Source organism: Aquarana catesbeiana, linkage group LG04 (genome assembly GCF_042186555.1).
Source record: "Aquarana catesbeiana isolate 2022-GZ linkage group LG04, ASM4218655v1, whole genome shotgun sequence".
NCBI lineage: Eukaryota > Metazoa > Chordata > Amphibia > Anura > Ranidae > Aquarana > Aquarana catesbeiana.
Window position 1 is genome coordinate 138,006,389 of NC_133327.1, and position 25,243 is coordinate 138,031,631.

At 46.0% G+C, this 25,243-nt stretch overlaps 1 protein-coding gene across 2 annotated transcripts in view; it reads right to left on the reverse strand.

The window, feature by feature from the left end:
* The window catches only part of D2HGDH (D-2-hydroxyglutarate dehydrogenase), a 53,034-nt gene extending 40,755 nt beyond the window's left edge, over positions 1–12,279 (reverse strand). The window contains exon 1 of one of the 2 annotated variants that reach the window (XM_073625754.1): positions 12,236–12,279. The gene's annotated coding sequence lies outside the window, so the exon portion shown is untranslated. Of the gene's footprint in view, positions 1–12,221 lie in introns of both variants that reach the window. The other variant, XM_073625755.1, reaches the window with a different exon arrangement.
* Between the last annotated feature and the right edge of the window lie 12,964 nt (positions 12,280–25,243).

Below are 25,243 nucleotides of genomic sequence, written 5' to 3' on the forward strand. Positions count from 1 at the left end.
CCTGTCCCCACCGCTGCAGACGCTGAGTCCTCCATCTCTGGTATGCAGCTCCTCACTTGTGGCTTCATATGCCGCTTCCCGACTCCCATAGTGCATCTGCACCGGACCGGAAGCGGAAGTAGGCGCCAGTTCCTGTCCTCCCTCCTCCCCCCTTGCATCCACGCCGGAAATGACGCTTCTGCTGACCCAGTGACCCGCCTTGTCACTTCCGCTGCGCCTGCCGGCCAAAAAACATGGCGGCAGCGCACGCGCACCGCCGCTCCTACGACCGCGCGGATCACCGGGTCTACGGCTCTCACCGAGCACCAGGAGGGGAAGAGGAGCCCGATTGCTACCGCTGCAAAGGCTTGGGTAGGCCGGGAGGACAGCGGGTCTCCTAAAGGAGGAAAAAAAGAAAGGAAGCCCTGTCTTCCAGGAGCATCTGAGAGACCTTGACTCCCCTTCAAAAAGATGTTCCCTCCGGGCCGGAGGAAACACAAAAACTGAGGTATGGTAGGGAGGCGCCTCCCTTTAAAGTTTGGAGGAAGAAGGTGTTTCCTGTTTCTGGTGGGTGGAGTCGCTATCTCTCAGGTGCTGTCCTGAAAGACGCCTTGGGAAAAGTAGTTTTATGTATATATTTTTCTAATTTTACTTCACGAACTTAGACTATTGTGTTTCCCTCCCCGGTGTCATGTGGCTCGTTAGTGTTACAAGGTCTCAGGTGTAAATGGGGAGCAGGTGTGTTAAATTTGGTGTTATCGCTCTCACTCTCTCATACTGGTCACTGGAAGTTCAACATGGCACCTCATGGCGAAGAACTCTCTGAGGATCTGAAAAAAAAGAATTGTTGCTGTACATAAAGATAGCCTAGGCTTTAAGAAGATTGCCAAGACCCTGAAACTGAGCTGCAGCACGGTGGCCAAGACCATACAGCGGTTTAAAAAGACAAGGTTTCACTCAGAACAGGCCTCGCCACGGTCGAGCAAAGAAGTTGAGTGCACATGCTCAAAGTCATATCCAGAGGTTGTCTTTGGGAAATAGACGTATGAGTGCTGCCAGCATTGCTGCAGAGGTTGAAGGGGTGGGGGGTCAGCCTGTCAGTGCTCAGACCATACGCTGCACACTGCATCAAATTGGTCTGCATTACTGTCGTCCCAGAAGGAAGCCTCTTCTAAAGATGATGCACAAGAAAGCCCGTAAAAAGTTTGCTGAAGACAAGCAGACTAAGGACATTGATTACTGGAACCATGTCCTGTGGTCTGATGAGACCAAGATAAACTTATTTGGTTCAGATGGTGTCAAGCGTGTGTGGCGGCAACCAGGTGAGGAGTACAAAGACAAGTGTGTCAAGCATGGTGGTGGGAGTGTCATGGTCTGGGGCTGCATGAGTGCTGCCAGCACTGGGGGAGCTACAGTTCATTGAGGGAACCATGAATGCCAACATGCACTGTGACATACTGACGTAGAGCATGATCCCCTCCCTTCGGAGACTGGGCCGCAGGGCAGTATTCCAACATAATAACGATCCCAAACACACCTCCAAGATGACCACTGCCTTGCTATAGAAGCTGAGGGTAAAGGTGAAGGTGAAGGACTGGCCAAGCAAGTCTCCAGACCTAAACCCTATTGAGCATCTGTGGGGCATCCTCAAATAGAAGATGGAGGAGCACAAGGTCTCTAACATCCACCAGCTCCGTGATGTTGACATGGAGGAGTGGAAGAGGATTCCAGTGGCAACCTGTGAAGCTCTGGTGAACTCCATGTCCAAGAGGGTTAAGGCAGTGCTGGAAAATAATGGTGGCCACACAAAATATTGACACTTTGGGCCCAATTTTGACATTTCCACTTAGGGGTGTACTCACTTTTGTTGCCAGCAGTTTAGACATTAAGGGCTGTGTGTTGAGTTATTTTGAGGGGACAGAAAATTTACAGTGTTTTACAAGCTGTACACTCACTACTTTACATAGTAGCAAAGTGTCATTTCTTCAGTGTTGTCACATGAAAAGATATAATAAAATATTTACAAAAATGTGAGGGGTGTACTCACTTCTGTGAGATACTGTATAAAGGCACATACATATACACACGTATCTAAGCATATACGTGCCATACCTGCAGCAGGCAGCAGGGGGCGCCAGAGGAAGTGTGTCTATGCAGGGACCAGAAAAGGATACAGGCTGAAGACATGTTCAAGGGCCCTACCATAACCCACCTACCAATTCCTTATGAAGCCATCAAACTGTCCCGGGAGAAACAGAAAGTCTCTTTCAGGACTCTTTCCTGCGTTAATAGCAAATAGGCACAATTTGCCCTTATCCAAAATGGCGCTCGGCTACCCGGCCAGCCAGCACACATGCGCGAGTCGGTGTACTCCAATGGCGTCACAGAGTGCGCCCCCGGCCTAGAAATAGAGGCGGGCGGCCACGTACGCCCTAAGGGGATACCAAGCCACATCAGACAGAAAGGAACAGAGTCCCGCTGGGCAGGGTAATTAAATGGGAATAAGCCACTCCTGGAGGAGAGAGAAAAAACTAATGGCAAAGGCAGGGAAAGATATAAAGGGAGGCATAGGCAAAAGGTAAAGGTGACCCTGTATGGCATAAGGGCCAAGAGATGGAAAGAAAGCATAGCTGGCCCCTCCATTTTCCACAAGTGCTGTAGTCACCAATTTTTAAAGGCAGATTTCCTTCCTAAAGAGGAAACACTGCAGGCCCCAATAAGACCCACAGAAGGGGCTCCCAGGCTATTAGCGCATTTAGCAGCCCGATCACTGGGACTTCGCACTGGGAGAGGCTTGAACCCAGACGGATATTGCACTGAGGCAGAGGTGGGACACTACTTACTCTTCACTGGTGCATTGAGATATGAGGAAAAAAATAAGAATGAGGTGGGGCCTAACTAGGCCTTTCATTTATGCTATTCACTGGTCCTGGGGGAGTGGTCAAGAGGCGGAGCTCTATCGCTAGTATGCTGCTATGTTGGTGTCAGGAAAGAGCTTTCTTTTGGTGGTATTTAATCACTGCTGGCTTTTTTATTTTTTACAAAAAAAAGACAAAATTTTGAAAAAAAAATAGCATTTTTATAACAGCTTACCAGCTATAACAGCTTACCTGTAAAATCCTTTTCTTGGAGTATATCACGGGACACAGAGCCATAGTAGTTACTATGTGGGTTATAGGCCACCTTCAGGTGATGGACACTGGCACACCCTAAGACAGGAAGTCCACTCCCTATATAACCCCTCCCACTACTGGGAGTGCCTCAGTTTTTGTAGCAAAGCAATATACGTGTATTAGAAGAGGGGAGGGACCTCTGTGTCCCGTGATGTACTCCAAGAAAAGGATTTTACAGGTAAGCTGTTATAAAAATTCTATTTTCTTTATGGTACATCACGGGACATAGAGCCATAGTAGTTACTATGTGGGATGTCCCAGAGCAATGCCAACTGAAGGTAGGGAGACACAACAAAAGTAGGGCACCATGAGACTTGAGGACTTATACTGCCACCTGCAGCACACTATGCCCAAAGGCGATATCCATATGGCTTCTTACATCCACCTGATAGAATCGGGTAAATGTATGGACTGAAGACCAAGCTGCGGCCCTACAGACTTGAGCCATGGAGGCTTGGTGATGCACTGCCTACGAAGCACTAACAGCCCTAGTGGAGTGCGCTTTGATTTGAGAGGGAGGAATCCTCCTCTTCAAACTATAAGCTTGAACAATTATTGGGAATCCATTTAGAAATAGTAGATTTCAAAGCAGTCTGTCCTTTTCTAGGACCTTCAGGCAACAAAAACAAAGCATCCGTTTTTCGGATCTGAGCAGTCACCTTCAAGTAGACTTTGACTGCTCTCACCACATCAAGAGAATGTAGTGACTTCTCTTCCGTAGAGCAGGGTTCTGGAAAAAATGAAGGTAGAACAATATCCTGGTTTAGATGAAAACCTGACACTACCTTCGGTAGAAAGTTAGGATGAGGACGCAATACCACCTTATCCTTGTGAATAATTAAATATGGCTCTTTACAAGAAGGAGCAGCCAACTCCGATACCCTTCTTGCAGAAGATATGGCTACCAAAAAAATTAGTTTTCTTGTCAAAAGGACCAAGGGAATATGCCGTATCAGCTCAAAAGGCTGTTTCTGCAATGCCGACAGAACTAAATTCAAGTCCCAAGTGTTCAGGGGTGACCTAACCGGAGAATTAAGCTGCATTACCCCCTGAATAAAGCTACGAACCAAAGAATGCGAAGCAAGTGGTCGTTGGAATAATACCGATAAGGCTGAGACCTGGCTTTTGACAGTACTCAAGGCCAGCTTCATTTCTAACCCCATCTGCAGAAAGGCAAGGATTCTACCTATGACATCCTTCCTGGGGTGCCAACCCCTGGATTCACACCAGGAGCCTTCCAGACTCTATAATATATGATTCTGGAGGCCGGCCTCCTTGCATTAATCAAGATAGATACCACTGAACCTGATAGCCCACGCTTCGGAATATGGGTCTCAATAGCCAGATCGTTAAATTTAGCGTTTGTAAGGTAGGATGGAATACCGGACCCTGCGAGAGAAGGTCTGGACGTAGTGGTAGGGTCCCCTACCGCCATCCTTATGATCTCTGCATACCAGGATCCTCAGGGCCACGCTGGGACCACAAGAATCAACTTCCCTTCCTGCTTGATCCTGCGAAGAAGTCGTGAAAGCAGCAGAATAGGAGGGAATCCATAAATCAGTGAGAACAGATTCCACGGGAACACCAAGGCATCTGTTCCGCACGCTAGCGGATCCCTTGTTCTTAACACAAAGTTATTGATCTTTTTGTTGAACCTGGACGCAAACAGATCTACGTCTGGTATCCCCCATCTTTGACATATTATCAGGAAGATGTCGGGGTGAAGGGGCCATTCTCCCGGGAACAACTGCTGGCGACTCAAATAGTCCGCCTGACAATTTTCTATTCCTGGAATGAAGACTGCCGATAGGCAAGGTACATTGATTTCTGCCCAAGTTAGTATATGATTCACCTCTCTCTAGCCCGCATGACCTCTCGTGCCCTCTTGGTGATTGATATAGGCTACTCCTGTGGCATTTTCGGATTGGATCCTGACAGGACAATACCGTAAACTGAACGTCCAGCCCCTCAGGGCTAAGCGTGCTGCCCGAATGTCTAGAATGTTGATGAGCAAGGTCATTTCTGATCTGGACCATTTGTAAACACTCGAGGTGCAGTAGCTAGACCGAAAGGCAGAGCTACAAACTGAAAATGAAGATTTTCTACCTTGAAACATAGATATTTCTGGTGAGCGGGAAAAAAAGGCACACGGAGGTATGCATCCTTGAGGTCAATTGACGCCAGAAGTTCTCCACCTTGTAGGATGGAGACTACTGATCGGATGCGAAAAGAGCGGATATTCAGAAACCGGTTTAGATCTTTGAGATCTAGAATGGGTCTGAGGTCTCCATTTGGTTTTGGAACCGTGAAAAGGTTTGAATAAAACCCCAATCCCTGCTCTTCTATGGGGACCACCGATATCACCTTTTGAGACAAAAGATGGTCCAATGCTTGAAAGAGAGACTTCTTTTTCTCTGGATCCTTGGGAACGTTTGATCTGAGAAAACAAGGAGACGGGGACTCTAGGAACTCTAGTTTGTAGAGATATTGAGGAAGCCACCCATTTGTCTGGACACTCTTCCTGCCAGACCACTGAGAACTGCAGAAGTCTTCCCCCAGGGGCGCCCCTTCATAAGGAGACTTTAGTATTTTGTTTTGTAGGTTTCCTTCCCCAGGACTTCTTTTGTCCCTGGGGTTGACCCTGAGGTTTACCTCTTGAGCCTGACGGCGGAGGCCGTCGTGACTGCCCAAGGGATCGGCATGTGTTGTGTGGGGTGGCGAGGAGGAGCTGGTGACAAACTGCCGTACAGCGGCGGTGGACGAACGGATCGGCATCGCCGATCGTTAAGGTTCCCCCTATCCAGGGAGAGAGCTTCTACCCAGTAGGGGGTTGTTTTTGGCAAAAAAATCCCCCCCCAACATCTTACCGGAGCTCTGGGACTGCAAGGCGGAGAGAAGTCTGCAGTTTCTGCTGACACAGCGTGATCTGAGGAAAGCATGACAAGGTACGTGCTCTACACAGCCCCCAGTGGTGACTTTTAGGCATGACAACATTTACTTTTTAAAGGAGACAATTCATAAGAGAATTTAAAATTCCTTAGAAATCTCCACTTACCTTTCCCGCTGCAGGGATTATGTGGTAAAGCCAACAGACCCAATCTCCACCCCTCACAGTGGGCTCCGTTAAAAAACCTTCAGAAACCGGGGCCCCTTTTTATCGGGGGATCCACACTCCTGGACCCGTAAAACACCCTACCAGGAAACTTTATGGCTGAAAAAACCAAAGCACTGGATCCCGGGGTCTAGCTCGGGTACCATTCAATTCTCCCTGAAAAGACACTTTGAATGGATCTGGTTGCATAGCCTGCCCCAGCAAGGAGTATTCCAGTGGAGCTCAGCATAGCACATCTTTACTCTTGACCAACACCTAAGATACTGGCACAAAAACTGAGGTACTCCCAGTAGTGGGAGGGGTTATATAAGGAGTGGACTTCCTGTCTTGAGTGTGCCAGTGTCCATTACTTGAAGGTGGCCTATAACCCACATAGTAACTACTATGGCTCTCTGTCCCGTCATGTACGATACATTTTGAAGAAAAAAAAAAGCTTCTTAGTTCCTGTCAGTAAATTTTGTAAATAAGTATTTTTTCTGCTTCACTGATGTGCGCTGATAAGGCGGCACTGATAGGCTGCACTGTTGGGCACTGATGAGGTGGCACCTATGGGCACTGATGGGTGGCACTGATGGGCATTGATGGGCAGCACTGATAGGTGGCACTGATAGCCAGCACTGACTGGCATCACTAATGGGCAATGATTGCTGGCACTGTTTGCTGGCATTTCTGGCGAAATATTGTAATCAAGGCACTGATGATCAGTGCCCTGATTACATGTGTAGATGTCCCCCTGCAAGGAGATGCCGCTGATCGTCTCTCCTCGCCACACACTCTGTCAGTGTGAGGCGAGGAGCACCGATTACCGGCATCTCCGTGTTTACATGTGACCGGCTGTGATTGGACACAGCCGATCACATGGTTAAAGGGCCGCGGCTCTTTACAGAGATTGGGTCATGCCGTGCCCTAGCGTGGTCTGCAGGCACGCGAGAGCGGCCGTTCTGGGATGATGTCATATGACGGCAAGTGGTTAACTGGTTCCCGACCGGCTCGCGCAGATATTTTCAAAATCAAGTCGCGCTAAATTTCTGTAAAGAGAGTCAATGCTTGTAAATTGCTATAGAAAACAAATAACTTCAACTTATTCTCAAATGAATGTTGGACACAATTATTCAATTGCACATAATAAACAGTCCATTTATATTGCTAGTTGATCTCCACTGTGAAAACCACCAAACAATGCACCCGGGAATGGTGATGAAAGAAAAGATCTGCCTTCCACCTCCGCACATACTGCCGCTTACCGACTGCAAGCGATCTCTTATTATAGGAGATCACAAGCGCTTCTGGCTTATTACCTAGCCCAGGCCTCTGATTCACACTGCCAAGATTCCAGCATCTTCACAGGAGGTATAGCTCTTATAGGTGTGCATTGCCAGATGTTTCACATGAAAAATCAATAGAGGCAGGTGTTGAAGAACTTCAGTTGCACATTTTCTGCTCACAATCCCCACTATATGCCTTTAACACCATGATCCATGACTTGTCATTGGTGGAGTCCGGTTTAGTCAGGCCGGCTGGTATGGTCCCAGAGCTTAGTCATACAATCCCGGGCAGAGCGCTGTCTCCTAATCACTGTCCACTATGTCGCAGATATACTGAGGCAGAACGGCTCTCCTGGGCGAAATCCCGTATGGTACGTCCTTCCCTTTTACGGCCACCAGAGGGCGCACGCCCGCTGCATGTCGAGGGGCCTGATGTGTGTGGACGGCAGACACGATCAAGTGCACGAGCGCCAGCACGGGGATTTGTGTGTGTAAACACACAAATCCCTGTGCTGTCAGAGAAGAGGAAACATATCGTTTGTTCCTAGCAAGTAGGAACAGCGATAGGTCTCCCCTCCTACTCAGTCTTATCCCCATACAGTTAGAACACACTGAGGGAACACACATTTAACCCCTTGATCGCACCCTAGTGTTAACCCCTTTCCTGCTAGTGACAGTTACACAGTAATCAGTGCATTTTTTTAGCACTGATCGCTGTATAAATGCCAATGGTCCCAAAAATGTGTCAAAAGTGTCCGATCTGTCCGTTGCAATGTCGCAATACTGCTAAAAATCACAGATCACCGCCATTACTAGTAAAAAAAATAATAAAATGCCATAAATGTTTCCCATAGTTTGTAGATGCTATAACTTTTGCGCAAACCAATCAATATACGCTTATTGCGATTTTTTTTACCAAAAATATGTAGAAGAATATATATCGGCCTAAACCGATAAAGAATTTTTTTTTTTAATTTGGGGGATATTTATTATAGCAAAAGTAAAAAATATTGTTTTTTATTTCAAAATTGTAGCTTTTTTTGTTTATAGCACAAAAAATAAAAACCGCAGAGATGATCAAATACCACCAAAAGAAAGCTCTATCTGTGGGAAAAAAAGGACGCAAATTTTGTTTGGGTACAGCATTGCATGACCGCGCAATTGTCAGTTAGAGCAACGCAGTGCCAAATTGTTAAAAGAACTCTGGACGGGAAGGGGGTAAAAGCTGAAGTGGTTAAAGCAGAACTACACTATATTTGAGCACCACTTGTTTTTAATTCATTAAAACGGTTCCAGGAGTTTAAATGGAGTTGTAGAAAACTGTATTTTATCAGAAGCGAGTCCCAGGCATTCAGATCTTTCAGGCAGCCCCCAGTATAAGAGCACTACACGTTTGTGAACAGCTCTTCTCTTAACACACACAAACCTCCCTGTCTCTCTGAGCTTAGGATTCAGGCCTCATACACACTGGACGTTTTTACGGCTGCTGTTTTTTGGCTTCGGATGTTTTTTTCTACAGTCAATAAACTCCCCATCATGTTATCCTATGTGTCCATGCACACATAGGTTGTTATCAGCAGTTTTTGGCTGGGGGGTTTTTTGGCTTTTTTGGCTTTTAAAAGAACCCAAAACGAGTGGGTTCTGAGAGGAGTTTTTCAGCTGTTTTCAGCTGTAAAAATGATCTAACGTCAAAAAACGCTGATTAACACCAATAAACGCTCAAAAACACAGCTCACCAGCGTTTAACATTTTTGATCCATTGAAAAAAAAAACAGAACAAAAAGAAAAAAAAGCTAAACGCAGAAAAACGCTATTGTAAAAACGTTAAAAATGTTAAAACTGCCCCGCTAGCAGCCAAATAGTGCCGCTTAAATGACGGTAAACAACGCTAAAAATATTGTCGCTTTACTGCCGACGCCCCCCCGTGGCTCAGTGTGAAAGCCCTCTAAACAGTATATTGTCCCACATAACTTCTGGCTTGGACACTGATTTGTAGTTTGTGTGCTTTTATGGACATAAAATCTCAGCATTTATTTTTGGATTTATTAATTGACTAATGATTTTATATTAACAGTTTTATGTTATTTTATAGTGGCAATCATTTTTTTTATTTTAGTGCTCTGCTGATCGGGGGATTTGGGGTCTCCATTATCTTCACAATTTTTTACAGTTTTGAGGGTTTTTTTTCTATCATACAGAGACTGTTATAATAAAAAGAGCAAAATAATTTTTTTTTACCTTTTTTTTTGTGTGTGTGTATTTTTTGTCAATGCATTAAAGCAGAGTTCCACTAGTTCTTCTGTTTACTAAAAGTCAGCAGCTACCAAAAGTGTCTCCTCAATGACCGGGCAATCTGCTGGGACCTTTGACGTGTCCCAGAAGATTGCAGGGAGGAAGGGGGAGAGAAGGCGTCACCTAGGCAGCCCGAGCAGAAGTGGGAGCTGGGTACCTATCAAAACTAGCAACCCACTCCCCCCACAAAAAATTACATGCCAAATGTGGAATGTAAGGGGGTGAGGAGTCCTTAAAGCGGAAAATTCACTTTTGGGTGGAACTCCACTTTAAGTCACTGTAACAAAGTTCAGAAGGGTACAGAAGGTACATTTTCGGCGGACAACGGTTTGGTGTCAGATTTTCATATGGTCATTACACAAATCTGTCACACCAAAGTCCAAAGTACAAACACGTGTAGCACTAACTCACGATGGAGCTGCTGGTTTAAGCGGGTCTGTTACCTTCACTTTGCTTCCCTCTGTTTCACCGGCACCGGGTCTAGGGGTTCCGTTGAGTTTACTGCTGGACGACACACGTTTTCAATGCTTTATTGAACAGTCAAACTTTAGGAAATAGCAGGAAAGAGACGGAAAAGGAAACCTTCAGGAGAAACTCAAATATCTTACAAAATTTTAGCGACAAATGTCCCGGTAGAATTCAGATAATTATGTGGAATGTGTTCCCCTCATGGGACACACTCTTTGCTCGTCTGGATAGGCCTCTCTCACCGGTCTAGCAGCCAGCACGAATCTAAAGTCTCTGCCACAGACTCATTTGGGGGGGTAAATCTGCACAATCCTCTGCCACAGGATGTATAAGATCTTCTGCAGTGAACCTTTAAGCCGAACCAGCGACACTATGCTGTATGGTTACTTCTTTTGGATACGTCTTCCAACCGAGTCACCAGGCCCCTCTATAGACCAGCACACTGCGTGATCTCTCCAAGACGGGTCCTATCCTGGGATCTCCTCGGCTGTCCAGCTTCCTCACACAGGACCGACAGCTCAGGACCATTCCTCGGCCGCGGTGGTAGGCCCCAGACAAGCCTCTGGACCCACCCCTGCGCCGTAGCATTGTGGGCCTACCGATCGGAGGACCACGAGGTAGCTCCTTAACGCATACCTGTCAGCCAGGAGGGCCAGCAGGTGGCTGCAAAAAAACCTTAGAACATGGCGTCTGTCCCATAAATACCCCCTTCCCAGAATGCAACTCGGAGGACCACCTCCACCGAGCTTGTCTCCAAGACAGAGGAGCATCTATACACTTGGACACGTTGCCCTTCCAACACTGACTAATGGTAACAGCGACACCCACCGGTGGAAGCATGGAAGCACACACAACGTCAGCCAAGCTGGAACAGAGGTGAAATTTTAACCTTCCTAACACACAATTTACTAAATTTACCTAATCTGCGGTAGATTGTAAATCTACCAGCGCTACACACGCATGCTCGGAATCAATGCACACCAAACACGAAATTAGCAGAAGGGGCCCAAAGGGTGGCGCTCAAGAGCTGAAATTCCTCGTAGTATGTTACTACGTTCGTGTTTGTTGCACGACAATTGTGTAACATTAGTATGCAAGACAAGAACCTGGCACGCACCCTTAAGACAAAAATCAGACGCTCTGTTGGTCAACAATCGTACCGTGTGTACGAGGCTTTAGATGTGGTGGCTACATTCGTTTTCTTTTTTGGGGGCTTTTTTTACCGTTATTTTCCTCTGGTGATTTGGCAAGTAAAGCTGGTTTATAGCAGTTAAAAGTTTTTTTTTTTTCATTTTGGAGAGAGCAAGGGAGGGTTATAATCCCTGTCAGATTTTTTTTTTCCGCCATGTTTCCCATTGCAGAGACTTACCTTAACTTCCTGTCCCATAGACAAACAGGAAGTGGGAAGAAATTCCTGCAAATTAAAGGAATTCCTTGAGGACCCCCAAGTCTTCCGAACTAGTGTCCCCATTGGAAGATTACCCCTCTATTACTTTCCTAGGGACAACCCAAAAATTGGGATTTTCTTTTACTTTCACTTTCAATAATAGTGGTAAACAGGACAAAGTGAGAGAGTGAATCTCATTAATGGGGGCAGAGACTAGGGTTGCCACCTTATCCCTTCAAAACCGAACACATATTCATTACACAGGCTCTGTTGCTGATTAAGTTGGTATCTTATCTGCATTAAATTAGCCTCAGAACCTGTGTAATTCATGTGTTTGGGTTTAAAGGGATGAGGACAGCTATCAAAGTCATGTACTTTATGCTGTTTACAGACTCCAGTGCCAGCAAACATTCTCCCCTTTATTATATCGTCATTTCTATTTCCTGTAACATATTTATTGAATAATCAGCTCTGCAGTCTATGGAAACCCCAATATAATAACATAACATCCGCACACATAGACTGTACAAGCACACACACATAACCTGGCTGAGCTTACTGTCTCCGCAGCTACTTCCGGGGGGCGGGGAAGGGGCGGAGACAGAGAGCTATGACATAAGGCATCCCTGACATCCCTTCAGCTGTGCAGGCTCCTTCCTTGGCTGAGTGCTGGAAGGAAGAGAGAGCAAGACCTAAACCTCCATGCAAGTCCTCCCACAAAACATTTCCCACTAGTGAACACTACCTATAACCCTGGACTCTGCGAACACGAAGAAAACAAATGTAGTTAGTAGAACAAAAATGTGCAAACATAGGGAGGAATTAATAAAGTTCGGCACACCAATAAGGAGAAAATGTTTTGAAACAAATATATCTTTATTGTTTATAACAAAGAAACACTAGAGGGATACCCTCCTATCAATGCTTATTTCACATTTTATGCACTAAACAAATAAAAGTGTTGCACATACACGTCCACCTCCTCCACCTCCTACAGTGCAATCCTCACTATCTATCCATACACATCAACCTCTACTCCCCCTTCTGCACTCTGTACATTTACACACTCCTGAACCCTCCATCCTGTACATTACACACTCCTGAACCCTCCATCCTGTACATTACACACTCCTGAACCCTGCATCCTGTACATTACACATGCCTGAAACCTGCATATTACACACGCCTGATCCCTGCATCCAGTACATACACACTCCTGCACCCTGTACATTGCACACGCCTGACCCCTGCATCCAGTACATTCCACACTCCAGAACCCTGCATCCAGTACATTACGCATTCCTGAACCCTGCATCCAGTACATTACACACTCCTGAACCCTGCACCTTGTACATTACACACCCCGCACCCTACACATTACACACGCCTGACCCATGAATCCAGTACATACACACTCCTGCACCCTGTACATTACACACGCCTGACCCATGAATCCAGTACATACACACTCCTGCACCCTGTACATTACACACGCCTGATCCCTGCATCCATACATCCATACATTACATACTCCTGAACCCTGCACATTCCATACTCCTGAACCCTGCATCCCGTACATTACACACGCCGGAACCCTGCATCCAATACATTCACACTTCTGCACCCTGTACATTATACACGCCTGACTCCTGCAATCAGTACATTACACACTCCTGAATCCTGTACATTACACACTCCTGAACCCTGTACACTACACACGGCTGAACCCTGCATCCAGTACATTACACACTCCTGAACACTGCACATTCCACACTCCTGAATACTGCACATTTCACACTCCTGAACACTGCATCCAGTACATTACACATGCCTGAACCCTGCATCCTATACATTACACATGCCTGACCACTGAATTCAGTACATACACACTCCTGAACCCTGCACCCTGTACATTACACATACCTGAACCCTGCATCCAGTACATTACACACTCCTGAACCCTGCATCCAGTACATTACACACTCCTGACCCCTGCATCCAGTACATTACCTGAACCCTGCACCCTGTACATTACACACTCCTGAACCCTGCATCCAGTACATTACACACTCCTGAACTATGCACCCTGTATATTACACACTCTTGAACCCTGCACTCTGTACATTACACACTCCTGAACCCTGCACCCTGTACATTATACACTCCTGAACCCTGCATCCAGTACATTACACACTCCTGAACCCTGCACTCTGTACATTACACTCCTGAATCCAGTACATTACACATTCCTGAACCCTGCATCCAGTACATTACACACTCTTGAAGCCTGCATCCAGTACATTACACACTCCTGAACCCTGCATCCAGTACATTACACATGTCTGAACCCTGCATTCTGTACATTAGACACTCCTGAACCCTGCACCCTGTACATTACACACTCCTGAACACTGCACCCTGTACATTACACACTCCTGAACATTGCACCCTGTACATTACACACTCCTTACACTATGTACACTCCATGATGCAAATCTCCCGTTTCACCACATCCCAAAGGTGCTCTATTGGATTGAGATCTGATGACTGTGGAGGCCATTGGAGTACAGTTGTGAAGGAATGTGATGTAGATAATAATAGTAATCTGAAAATGTCTATTTTCTTATGTGCATACATATTTTTCTCCTTACTCATTATATAAGTATACAGGTTTGCTCTGTTCCTATATTTTCTCAAGATGGCGGGTACCCCCTACATCCCACACATCAGAAGAACGCGGAACTGAAGATAAAACCAAAGACAGCCAAACCTCGTTATGAACATTCTCCATTTTCTTTTTCTATCTTAACCAATGAGATGTACCTATTAGACTAACATAGCAATGACGTATTTGTGTGTATAAAACATTAACACCGCCTTGAATAAATTAGAAGTGTAACAAGTAACGGAGCTGAGCGTGTCTCAGAGTGTTTACTTTTATATGCATGCATATCAACACTTTCAAAATTAGAGACAGCAGCAGATAACCTTGGGCTCGATTGGAGCTCTTAATCATTTCCATAACAGATGGTGCCGAAACCCGGGACCTCAGGCTACAGTCGAAGCTATACCGCGACAAGCATTCGGGCGTTAACTGATTGATGAGAGTGGGGTTTGCGCAGCCCTAACAGTACCGGTGAGTTTGATTTATATTCTTACCACTGTACGACTCTCTTATCTTTCGGTTGACGGCTGGATTCTGTCGGTATGCTGAGACTGTCTTAGAGGCAGGTATTTCCTCGCCTGAGGTTGTTTTAACGAACCTGCTGATGGGTTTCTGCTGACTGTATTTGTTCACTGTCTGCCATTCTTTGGGCTACGAAACTCAGCAGTCTAAGGGTGCTACATGTGTGAATGTGTGGTCTCTTTAATGAGATGGTTTCCCTTGTAGCAAACGTTTATAGACGGATTACTATTTTAGCTGCTGGCTTTGCAGTCTAAAGTGCTACATGTGTGAATGTGTGGTCTCATCTCCAGATGAGCTATCGATCTCTGGAATGAGATGGTTTCCCTTGTAGCAAACGTCTATAAAACGGGTTTATTTTTGCAGGGTGGTCTGCCCTTGTGGTTATCTTAGCCTGCTGAAATTTTGCAGTTCGAAGAGTGGCAGGTGTAATGTCCTGTCGTGATTGTATTTGTGATTTACTGTTTGCTACGTTGCTCCCTATTACCCCTGATGTGTTTGTTCTTGTTCTGAGATTAACCGTATATTAGTCTTATATGCCCCCACCGAAGGAATTTGTTGATAAGAACACTGAGAAAAAATATTAACCCCTTGGTTGAGAGAGAGAGAAAAGAAAGTGATATTGTAAAGAAGGAGAGAAGAAGATGTTAAAATAGTTAACAAAGTTGAAAGAAGTGGCGAAAGTTATGTTGCTGAAGAAACAGGGAGAAAAATCCTGTGTGATAAAGAAAATTGGATAAAGGAAGTTAAGAAAGATGGCGATTGTATTATGTATGTGTATCACAGAGCTGATGATATGTTGGAACTTGAAACAAAGGAGGGGAGGGACAGCACTGCCCTCCGTCTAACAACCACTCCTTTCTCACCACCCAAGCACAACCCACTGTGACAACTCAGCCCGGCGGCCATCTTAGTGCACCCATGCCTTCACTTTCTACCCAGTCCAGTGCACTTCCTGCCGGCGGCCATCTTGGTACACCCAGTAAGCTTAAACAGCCTGTACCCAGCCCTCCCTGTTTTAAACCAAGATGGTTCATACCACACACCTGTCTTCCCCAATACGGGAGCATCACATTCTCAGGCCGGATATGTTAATGATGAAGAAGCATCTGAGTGGGAAGCCCAACAGCAGGCAGCAAGGCCACCCACTGATTTAACCCCCAATCCGGCTCCAGACTCTCAGTTCCGAGAGGATCTCAAACACATGCTGGCAACCATAAGGAACAGTGCCCCTTGCCAGCCCCTGCCCCAACAACAGTCTCGGTTACCAGAAGGGGCACCAGTGATGTATGTCGCTTTTACTCTATCACAAGCAGCGGCCTTAGTGACAAGTCTGCCTGACCCAGAGAAGCAGCCAATTCCCTTCTACCACAGGATAGTGCAGATACAAGAAACTTACTCAGCTGCCTGGAGAGACTTGATCAGCCTATGCCAAATCAAAGCAGGATATGTCTTTTGGCCAGTCATGCAGATGGCCTTCAATGATGCCTGCCTGACAAGTGCCACTTCCTACACCTCAGGCGTGGAGTTCTGTGCACAACTCCACGACTGGGCAAAGGAGAAGTTGACGGATCAGAAGACCACAATCCAAGATATTACCCAAGATAAAGGGGAGTCTGTGAAGAAGTATCATGCTAGACTCATAAAGGCACACACACACATGTTATCAACTGCTTTTGTTTCAGGGCTCAGAGAGGATATCAGAAAAGGCCTGATGGTGGCCCGCCCTGAATACCATTCAATGAAAATGTCTGATTTATTGTTGGTGACCAGAGGTATAGAAAATCAAAAAGGTAAAAAAACCAACGCCCCTCATGGTAATCCATGACGAAGATCCCGCCTACACTTGTCCACCACCACTGCCCAATACCAGGGTAAGGATCACCTGTTACAACTGTGGGAAACGGGGTCACATAAGGAAAGAATGCAGAGCCCCAAAATATCCCAAACGAGACAGGGAACCCTATGCAGGGCAATGGGGACATGAACCACCACCACCACGCCCCAACTCTCACTAGGAAATGGGCAAACCCGTGTCACCCCTTATGGCAGTGTCCTCAAGTGGAACTGGGGGACCCTTAGCAAAGGTCACGTTACCCATACAAGGAAAACCTACCACCTTTCTCATTGACACGGGTGCAGCCAGAAGCGTGTTGAGGGCTGTGGACCTGCCTGATAATTCTTTCCTTTCCACTATTGATGTTTCCTGTGTAGGAGTGGATGGGGTACCCCGCTCTAGTCCACTTACTGAGCCACTACAGGTGGGAACATTTCCTGATTTACTTGCCAGATTTGTAGTCTCCTCTACATGTCCCTTGAATCTACTAGGAGCTGATGTGTTGTCCAGACTACAGGCCTCAATCAGGACACGCCTGAAGGGGGGATGAAGTTACATACTCCCCTATCTTTAGAAGACTAATCTGCTTTGTGTTCTCTGCCTCTCCTGATGACACTTAATGAAGAAAAAACTTCAAGTTCAATACTGCAGGAAGTACTTGACAGAATCCCTGCGTGCCTATGGTCCACAGGACCGGAAGACAACGGTCACTTAAAGGTGCCACCAGTTTCAGTCAAGCTAAAAGAGGGCGCTTCATTGCCCCGGAAACCACAATAACCCCAAGAAGAGAATCCTAAAGAGAGAACCAGGTACCTACTGTGGATGCCTTTGACTGCAAAATACCTCACAGAGGTGGACCTTACAAACGTTTTATCAGTGTCCACCCTCACCCCTCCTGCTGGTACCTTTTTGCATTCATCCACGGAAAGAAACGGCAACATACCTAAATAGTTGTGCCGCAAGGGGCACAGAACTTTCCAAGCCAGTCTGCAAAAGCTATGGCTATCATCCTTGACACATGACAAGAGGAACACCCGGAAGTGATTCTCTTCCAACATGTTGATGACCTTCTCCTTTGTGCAGCTGACTTACCCCCTGTTGAAGTCACCTCAGAAAGCCTGTTGTGCTATCTTGCCAACCAGGGCTGCAGAGCCTCAAAGCCCAAATTGCAGTGGTGCTCAACACCTGTCACTTTCCTTGGACTAATTTCCTAGTGCAGAGTATGGATTACAGAAGCCTTCCTACTGATGCTCTGCAATCAGACCCCTTCCAGATGTCTCCTGAAGAAATATCTAAAGTTTGAAGCCTTTAAGTGCACCACCCCCGGCGCTAGGGCTCCCAGACTACGACAAAACGCTCAAGCTCTTTGTATCCGAACGTCTGGGACATGCTGCAGGTGTACTCACCCAATCACACGGCATCAGCCTACGCCCCATAGGATATTATTCCTGTCGGCTGGATGCGGTAGCAAGAGGAGGCCTATTGTGTCTGCGAGCTGGATTTGCTACACAAGCCTTGCTTGACAAAACTTTGAACTTGGTCCTCGGACACTGCCTCGTTCTGCTTGCTCCCCATGACTTTGTTGCCATATTCAACCAAGATCCAGCCGAAACACTTGTCCACTACCAGACACTTGAGACTCCTGTGTTCCCTCCTACTGGACAGCATTACTCTATTAAGTTGTCAAACACTGAACCCTACCACCCTTCTTCCACTTCTCGAGGGGGGAAAGGAGGAGGAGTAGAGTCTTGACTTGTCACCCCATGACCACACAGGACACGCGGTCACCACTGAAAACACTGTTCTACAAGCTGAAGCCTTACCACCGGTGATGTCTGCACAGGAGGCAGAGCTGTAAGCACTTACTACAGCACGTAAATGGGCAGAGGGAAAAAGAGCCAACATTCATATGGACTCAAGATATGCTTTCAGCATTGCCCATGATTATGGTGTTATCTAGGACAGAGGATTCCTGACGGCTGCAGGAACACCTGTGAAAACTTGATTGATGCCTTGCTTCTCACAACCCAAGTGACTATTATGAGTAAAAGCACACGACAAAATGAACTCAAAGGAAGCTTAAGGCAATCATCTAGCCAATTCAGCTGCCAACCAGACAGCTGGTGGTCCACGGGAAGTGGACAGCAGGGTGGTAGAAGAAGACCACCCCGTGCTTACCTTACAGACTTTCCCAGTGGACAGAGTTTATCTAAAAGAACTACAGGAAACAACAAGTCTGGATAAGAAGGAAAGCTGGAAACGGAGAGGAGCAACTCTCAGAAATGGACTATTCGAGTGCAACAAGAAGCCTTGTCTACCCAGGAGTATGTACCCAGCCGTGGTGCAATGGGCACATGGAGCTGCCCACTTGACAAAGACTTTTATGAACTCTCTTATCAACAAGTGTTGCACCAAGAGTTACTCCACTGACCGACAACTTCTGCAGATCATGCATTATCTGCACCAAATGCAACCCAGGATGCACAGAAGAAGCACCTGGCAAAAGCCCTATACCCCATTCCAGAAGATGCAAATTGATCATTCTCAAGTGCCAAGAAGTGGCAGATTCGAAAACGCCCTAGTGGAAGTGGTCACGACTGCCAGGACCACAGCTAAGAAACTACTAAGTGAGATAGTATGTAGATTTGGGGTCCCAGAGGTGATATTGAGAGATCAGGGACCAGCCTTAACAACAACCCTTACTAAAGAGATTTGGGCAGCACTGGGGGTTCAGTTGGCACTACACATCCCATACCACCCTCAAAGTAACGGGAAGGTAGAAAGGATGAATGGGACACTAAAAACAGGATGTTAAAGATGGCCCAAGAGACTAACATGAGTTGGCCAGACAGTTAGCCAATTGCCCTGTTCAGTGTCAGACACACCCCCAGGGGAAACATGCCCTATCCCCTTATGAAATTTTGTTTGGTTCAGCTCCCAGACTTGGTTGTTACTTTCCACAACAGTTACAGTTACAGTCTGATGTGTTGACTAATTATGTAACCACATTATCACGAGAATTAACCTGAATGCATGTCCAGGTGTTTTCTTCCATTCCAGATCCTGAATTAGATACAGGAACACACCAACTACTGTCTGGAGATCCTTGAGCCAAGATATGATGGTCCATTCCAAGTTTTGCTGACCACAGCTACCTCAGTCAAGTTGGCCAGGAAGAACACCTGAATGCACGCTTATCACTGCAGGAGAGCGTGTTTTCGGGTGCTGCATATCCTTTTTTCTGTTTGATCTAGGGGGGAGGGGCCCAGGAGGTGGCCATCACAAAAATGATAACATAATTACGTTTTGGTGTAACTCTTCAGGTACACATGTGACCACCTTTACCTTAGATTACTGTGACATAGTACCTTGTCCGTTTGACCCTTCATGGTGATGCCATTGGTACAGTGATATCCCTGACGGTAAGGACATATATGTATGCCACACAGACAGTTACTGGGGACAGAGTTGTGGTTTCTGTGGGGGCCAGTGGGTTGGAACCCAGGGCCAGACTGGGCGACCACAGAGTGCATTAGACAAAAAAGATGAAAATAGAAAGCCCCCATATCCTAACCAAAGATACCCCAGGCCCTATCAGGGAACCCTATATTAACCTGTGCACTGCAAGCCAACAGTGCTGATCAAACACTGTGTGTTAGCCTCTGTGTGTACTTGCTGTGTTTCCTACATCTGATTCCTGTTACCTACTTTGGCGTGTTCCCGACCATCCCTGTTTGCCTGTGACCCTGATGTTCCAGCCTGCTGCCTCCTTCCTCTTCTCCTGTAGTCTACCGTGAGCGTGAGCTGTGAGACCCTGGGGGCCGCGACCTGGAGCCAGACTGCAGCGCAGTCCATCCTCACCACTAGAGGCTCTGGTGAACACCTGCTGGCTCTTAGACTCCGCGCCCTGGGGAATCTATGCTCTAGCTCCCAGTGGGATCTGTGTCAGTGATCCAGTAGACCTGCTTCCTGAACCTCCCAGGGTACAATCCGCAGCAGTCAGCCATAGGGTCCACTACCTTGCGGTGCACTCCTGATCCCAACGGTGTGCATCTGTCACCCAGCCTCTAGGTGACCTGACACTACACATATTATAACCAACAGAGATTTGTAAATTACTCTAAAGATGCCCTCCAGCGAATCGCTGACCAGTTAGCCCCCACTTCCTACATGACATTCCAGGACCGGATGGCCTTAGACATGGTGCTAGCTGGGAAAGGAGGTGTTTTGTAAAATCATAGGAAAAAAAAAAACGGGAACCTGTTGTACATACATTCCTGATAATACAGGCCCAAATGGTAAGGTTACTCTAGCTATAAAGAAATTAGAAGATCTGTCACTGGAGTTGAAGAAGAACTCAGGTATCACAGACCCGTGGGACCAATATTCTAGCTGGATGAGTGGGTGGCAGAAGGTGCTCGCCCAGATACGGGTAAGGGTATTAATAATCCTGGTTCTTTTAGCCCTGATTGTATACTGTATTCTACCTTTCATAAAAAGTTAATGAGCAAGGCTGTAGACAATAGCACACCTACATTTCTCCACCAAGAAAAAGAGGACCTCCTTATGATGGAAGATGACAAACCCTTCACTCCTCTACAGTCACTGCCTGTCCAAAATCTCACAATCCTATAGGGTTTTAGGGATAGATAGCGCCTGACTGTACCTCTCCAGCTGTATCGAGGAGGGAAGTGAACAGTTGCTGCCCAATTCTATATACAGCCAAAAAGAGTTGCTGAGGAGAAGGGCCAGGCTAAAAGCAGGACCTTTAGTATTAGGGACAGAAAAGAGAAAATAGTCATTTTAGGGGGGATTGTGAAGGAATGTGATGTAGATAATAATAGTAATCTGAAAATGTCTATTTTCTTATGTGCATACATATTTTTCTCCTTACTCATTATATAAGTATACAGGTTTGCTCTGTTCCTATATTTTCTCAAGAGGGCGGGTACCCCCTACATCCCACACATCAGAAGAACGCGGAACTGAAGATAAAACCAAAGACAGCCAAACCTCGTTATGAACATTCTCCATTTTCTTTTTCTATCTTAACCAATGAGATGTACCTATTAGACTAACATAGCAATGACGTATTTGTGTGTATAAAACATTAACACCGCCTTGAATAAATTAGAAGTGTAACAAGTAACGGAGCTGAGCGTGTCTCAGAGTGTTTACTTTTCTATGCATGCATATCAACACTTTCAAAATTAGAGACAGCAGCAGATAACCTTGGGCTCGATTGGAGCTCTTAATCATTTCCATAACACAGTGACCTCATTGTCATGTTCAAGAAACCAGTGGTGAGATGATTTGAGCTTTGTGACATGGCACATTATCTTGCTGGAAGTTGCCATCAGAAGATGGCTACACTGTAGTCATAAAGGGATGGACATGGTCAGCAACAATACTCAGGTAGGCTGTGGCGTTTAAACGATGCTCAATTGATACTAAGGGGCCCAAAGTATGCCAAGAAAATTTCCCCCACACCATTACACCACCACCACCAGCCTGAACCGATGATACAAGCCAGGATGGATCCATGCTTTTATGTTGTTTACACCAAATTCTGACCCTACTATCTGAATGTCGTAGCTGAAAATCGAGACTCATCAGACCAGGCAATGTTTTTCCAATCTTCTATTGTCTAATTTTCCCAGTAGATCAGCAGTTTTTGAAATAATCAGACCAGCCCATCTGGCACCAACAACCATGCCACATTCAAAGTCACTTAAATCAATTTTCTTCCCCATTCTGATGCTCGGTTTGAACTTCAGCAAGTCGTCTTCACCATGTCTAGATACCAAAATGCATTGAGTTACTGCCATGTGATTGGCTGACTAGCACTTTGTGTTACCAAGCAATTGAACCCAATAACCCAAAGGTGTACCCAATAAAGTGGCCAGTGAAAGTACATGAGACTGGGTTCACACCGGTACTACAAACACTCCGACATTGGGAGCTCATGTCGCATGACGTGTGAAAATCAATGTTTCCCTTTAGGAGCCATCTTAACTGGTCTGACTCAAGTCGGTCTGACTTTGAAAATGCTCCCTGCACTACTTTGGTCCAACTTTGATCCTGTGAAATATATTACTAAAGGGCTGATAGGAGTATAACAAACAACCTACAAACTATAAATAATGTGACTAATTATATTAATGAAAAACAGCTCCAGCTATTTAAAATGTGTTCTGGTACCACATACCTGTATATAATTGAATAACAAAAAAATAACAGTGCACTAAATTTCAAATATAAGCTTCAAAATAAACTCCAGTGAGTACGTGACAAAACGTGATCTTAAAGCGGAGTTTTGCTAAAAAGAACATTTAGTCAGCAACTACAAATACTGCATTAATAATCGGATACTTACCTGTCCCAGGTACAACGATGCAGGGGAACGAAGCCCCGCTCATCTCCCCCTCCTCTCTGTGACGCCGGCATTGGAGGTGTGGCTTCACAGCCGGGCACCCACTGCGCATGCGCGAGCCGTGCACTGTGACTGGCCGGGCAATCATCTGGTGTAGTCAAGTACTCCATGCTGCCTGAATCAATAAAAGCAGCTAACACAAAAAAAAAAAATTTTTGTTGAAATCATAAAAGTGCATAAGTGTAGCGCTTAATTAACACAGCCCTGCCAGAAGCACAGACAAATAAATCAAATAAGTCAAAATTGAATCCACGAACCACAGCAAACATATATATAAATTATAAATAGGTTTATTGTGGTTTGTTTGGACTCAATTTTGACTTATTTGTTGACTTATTTATTTGTCCGTGCTTCTGGCAGGGCTGTGTTAATTAAGCGCTACACTTATGCACTTTTCCGGAAATCATCTGGGACCTGTGAAGTGTCCCAGATGATTGCCGAGAGAGAGGGGGGAGAGGTGATCTCCCTTCCAGTGCCGCGGTGCGACGGGAGGAAGTTGGAGCTGGGACCCTATGAAAAGAAGGTACTGGATCCGCCCCCCAAAAAATGACATGCCAAATGTGGCATGTCAGGGGGTCATCTCCCTTAAAGCGGAAGTTCCATTTTTGGGTGGAACTCTGCTTTAAAAGATATATGCAAAAAGTCCACATGCACAATAATATAAATAAATAAAATTCTTGATTGCAGAAGAAACGTGAATAAACTCAATGCATGCTCTGTGACAGTCTCTGCAAAGAATAAGTGCTGACGGGTAATCACCACCACATCCCTGTGCAATGCCTGCTCACTAGGGATGGGCGAACGGTTCGGCCCGAGCATAAGTTCGGGCTGAACTTTGGTTGTTCGGACGTTCGGTGAACACCGAACAATATGCAGTGTTCGCAGCAAATTCGAAAGTTGCGGAACACTATTAAAGTCTATGGGACACTAACATGAAAAACCAAAAGTGCTCATTTTAAAAACTTACAGTATCTCACAAAACTGAGTACAACCCTCACATTTTTGTAAATACTGTATTATATCTTTGCTTGTGACTGTCAGGGGATCTAATTGACCAGACCGTGTGGACTGCACAGAGGAGACCAGAAACACATGTAAGTGAAATAATGGTGTTTATTAAATAAGTGACAAGTAAAAGGAATATAAACAGTGCAAAACCAACACAACAAACCCACTACAAACAACAATATATACAAGTAAATGGAGATACCGTTATCGTAAACAAGCCAGGCCAAGGTCATACACAGGGAGGTCAGCAGATGGGCAAGGACGGGAAACCAAACAGGACAGGGAGAGGATGGATGGATGGGATACAGGGCAGGGATACAAGGTAACCAGGAACAGAAGGGACAGGACCAGGAAGGGCTCAGGATAGGGATGGAATTGGATCAGATCAGGTCAGATCAGGTCAGGTCAGGTCAGGTCAGGACAAGGCAGATGCAGGCTCAAGGCCAAAATAACAGGCAGCAAGGTCAGAATGCAGGGAGAGAGATACCAAGGCAAGCCTATGAGGGCTTGCTGGGTATTTATCAGGCTGTTGTAATTGAACTCATGTCACAGCTGAGCGCAGTGTGTGCTGTTTGCTCTACACTGCCGGAGTGCACCCGCTGGTGGACACCGGTACTACGGCCCAGGGATGCAACAGTGCCACCAGCAGGAGAGACCTCTTACTGCAGGACCCAGGTGTTGGAAGACACCCGCTGGTAGACACTGGTACTGCGATCCAAGAGACCGATAGCGCCACCAACGGGTAAACCCTCTCATGACAGTGACAACACCGAAGAAATTACACTTTGTTACAATGTAAAGTAGTGAGTGTACAGATTGTATAACACTGTAAATTTGCTGCAGCCTAAAAATAACTCAACACACAGCCATTAATGTCTAAACCACTGGCAACAAAAGTGAGTACACCCCTAAGTGAAAATGTCCAAATTGGGCCCAAAGTGTCAATATTTTGTGTGGCCACCATTATTTTCCAGCATTGCCTTAACCCTCTTGGGCATGGAGGCAACACTCATACCCGTATTTCCCAAAGACAAACCCTGGATATGACACTGAGCACGTGCACTCAACTTCTTTGTTCGACTATGGTGAGGCCTGTTCTGAGTGG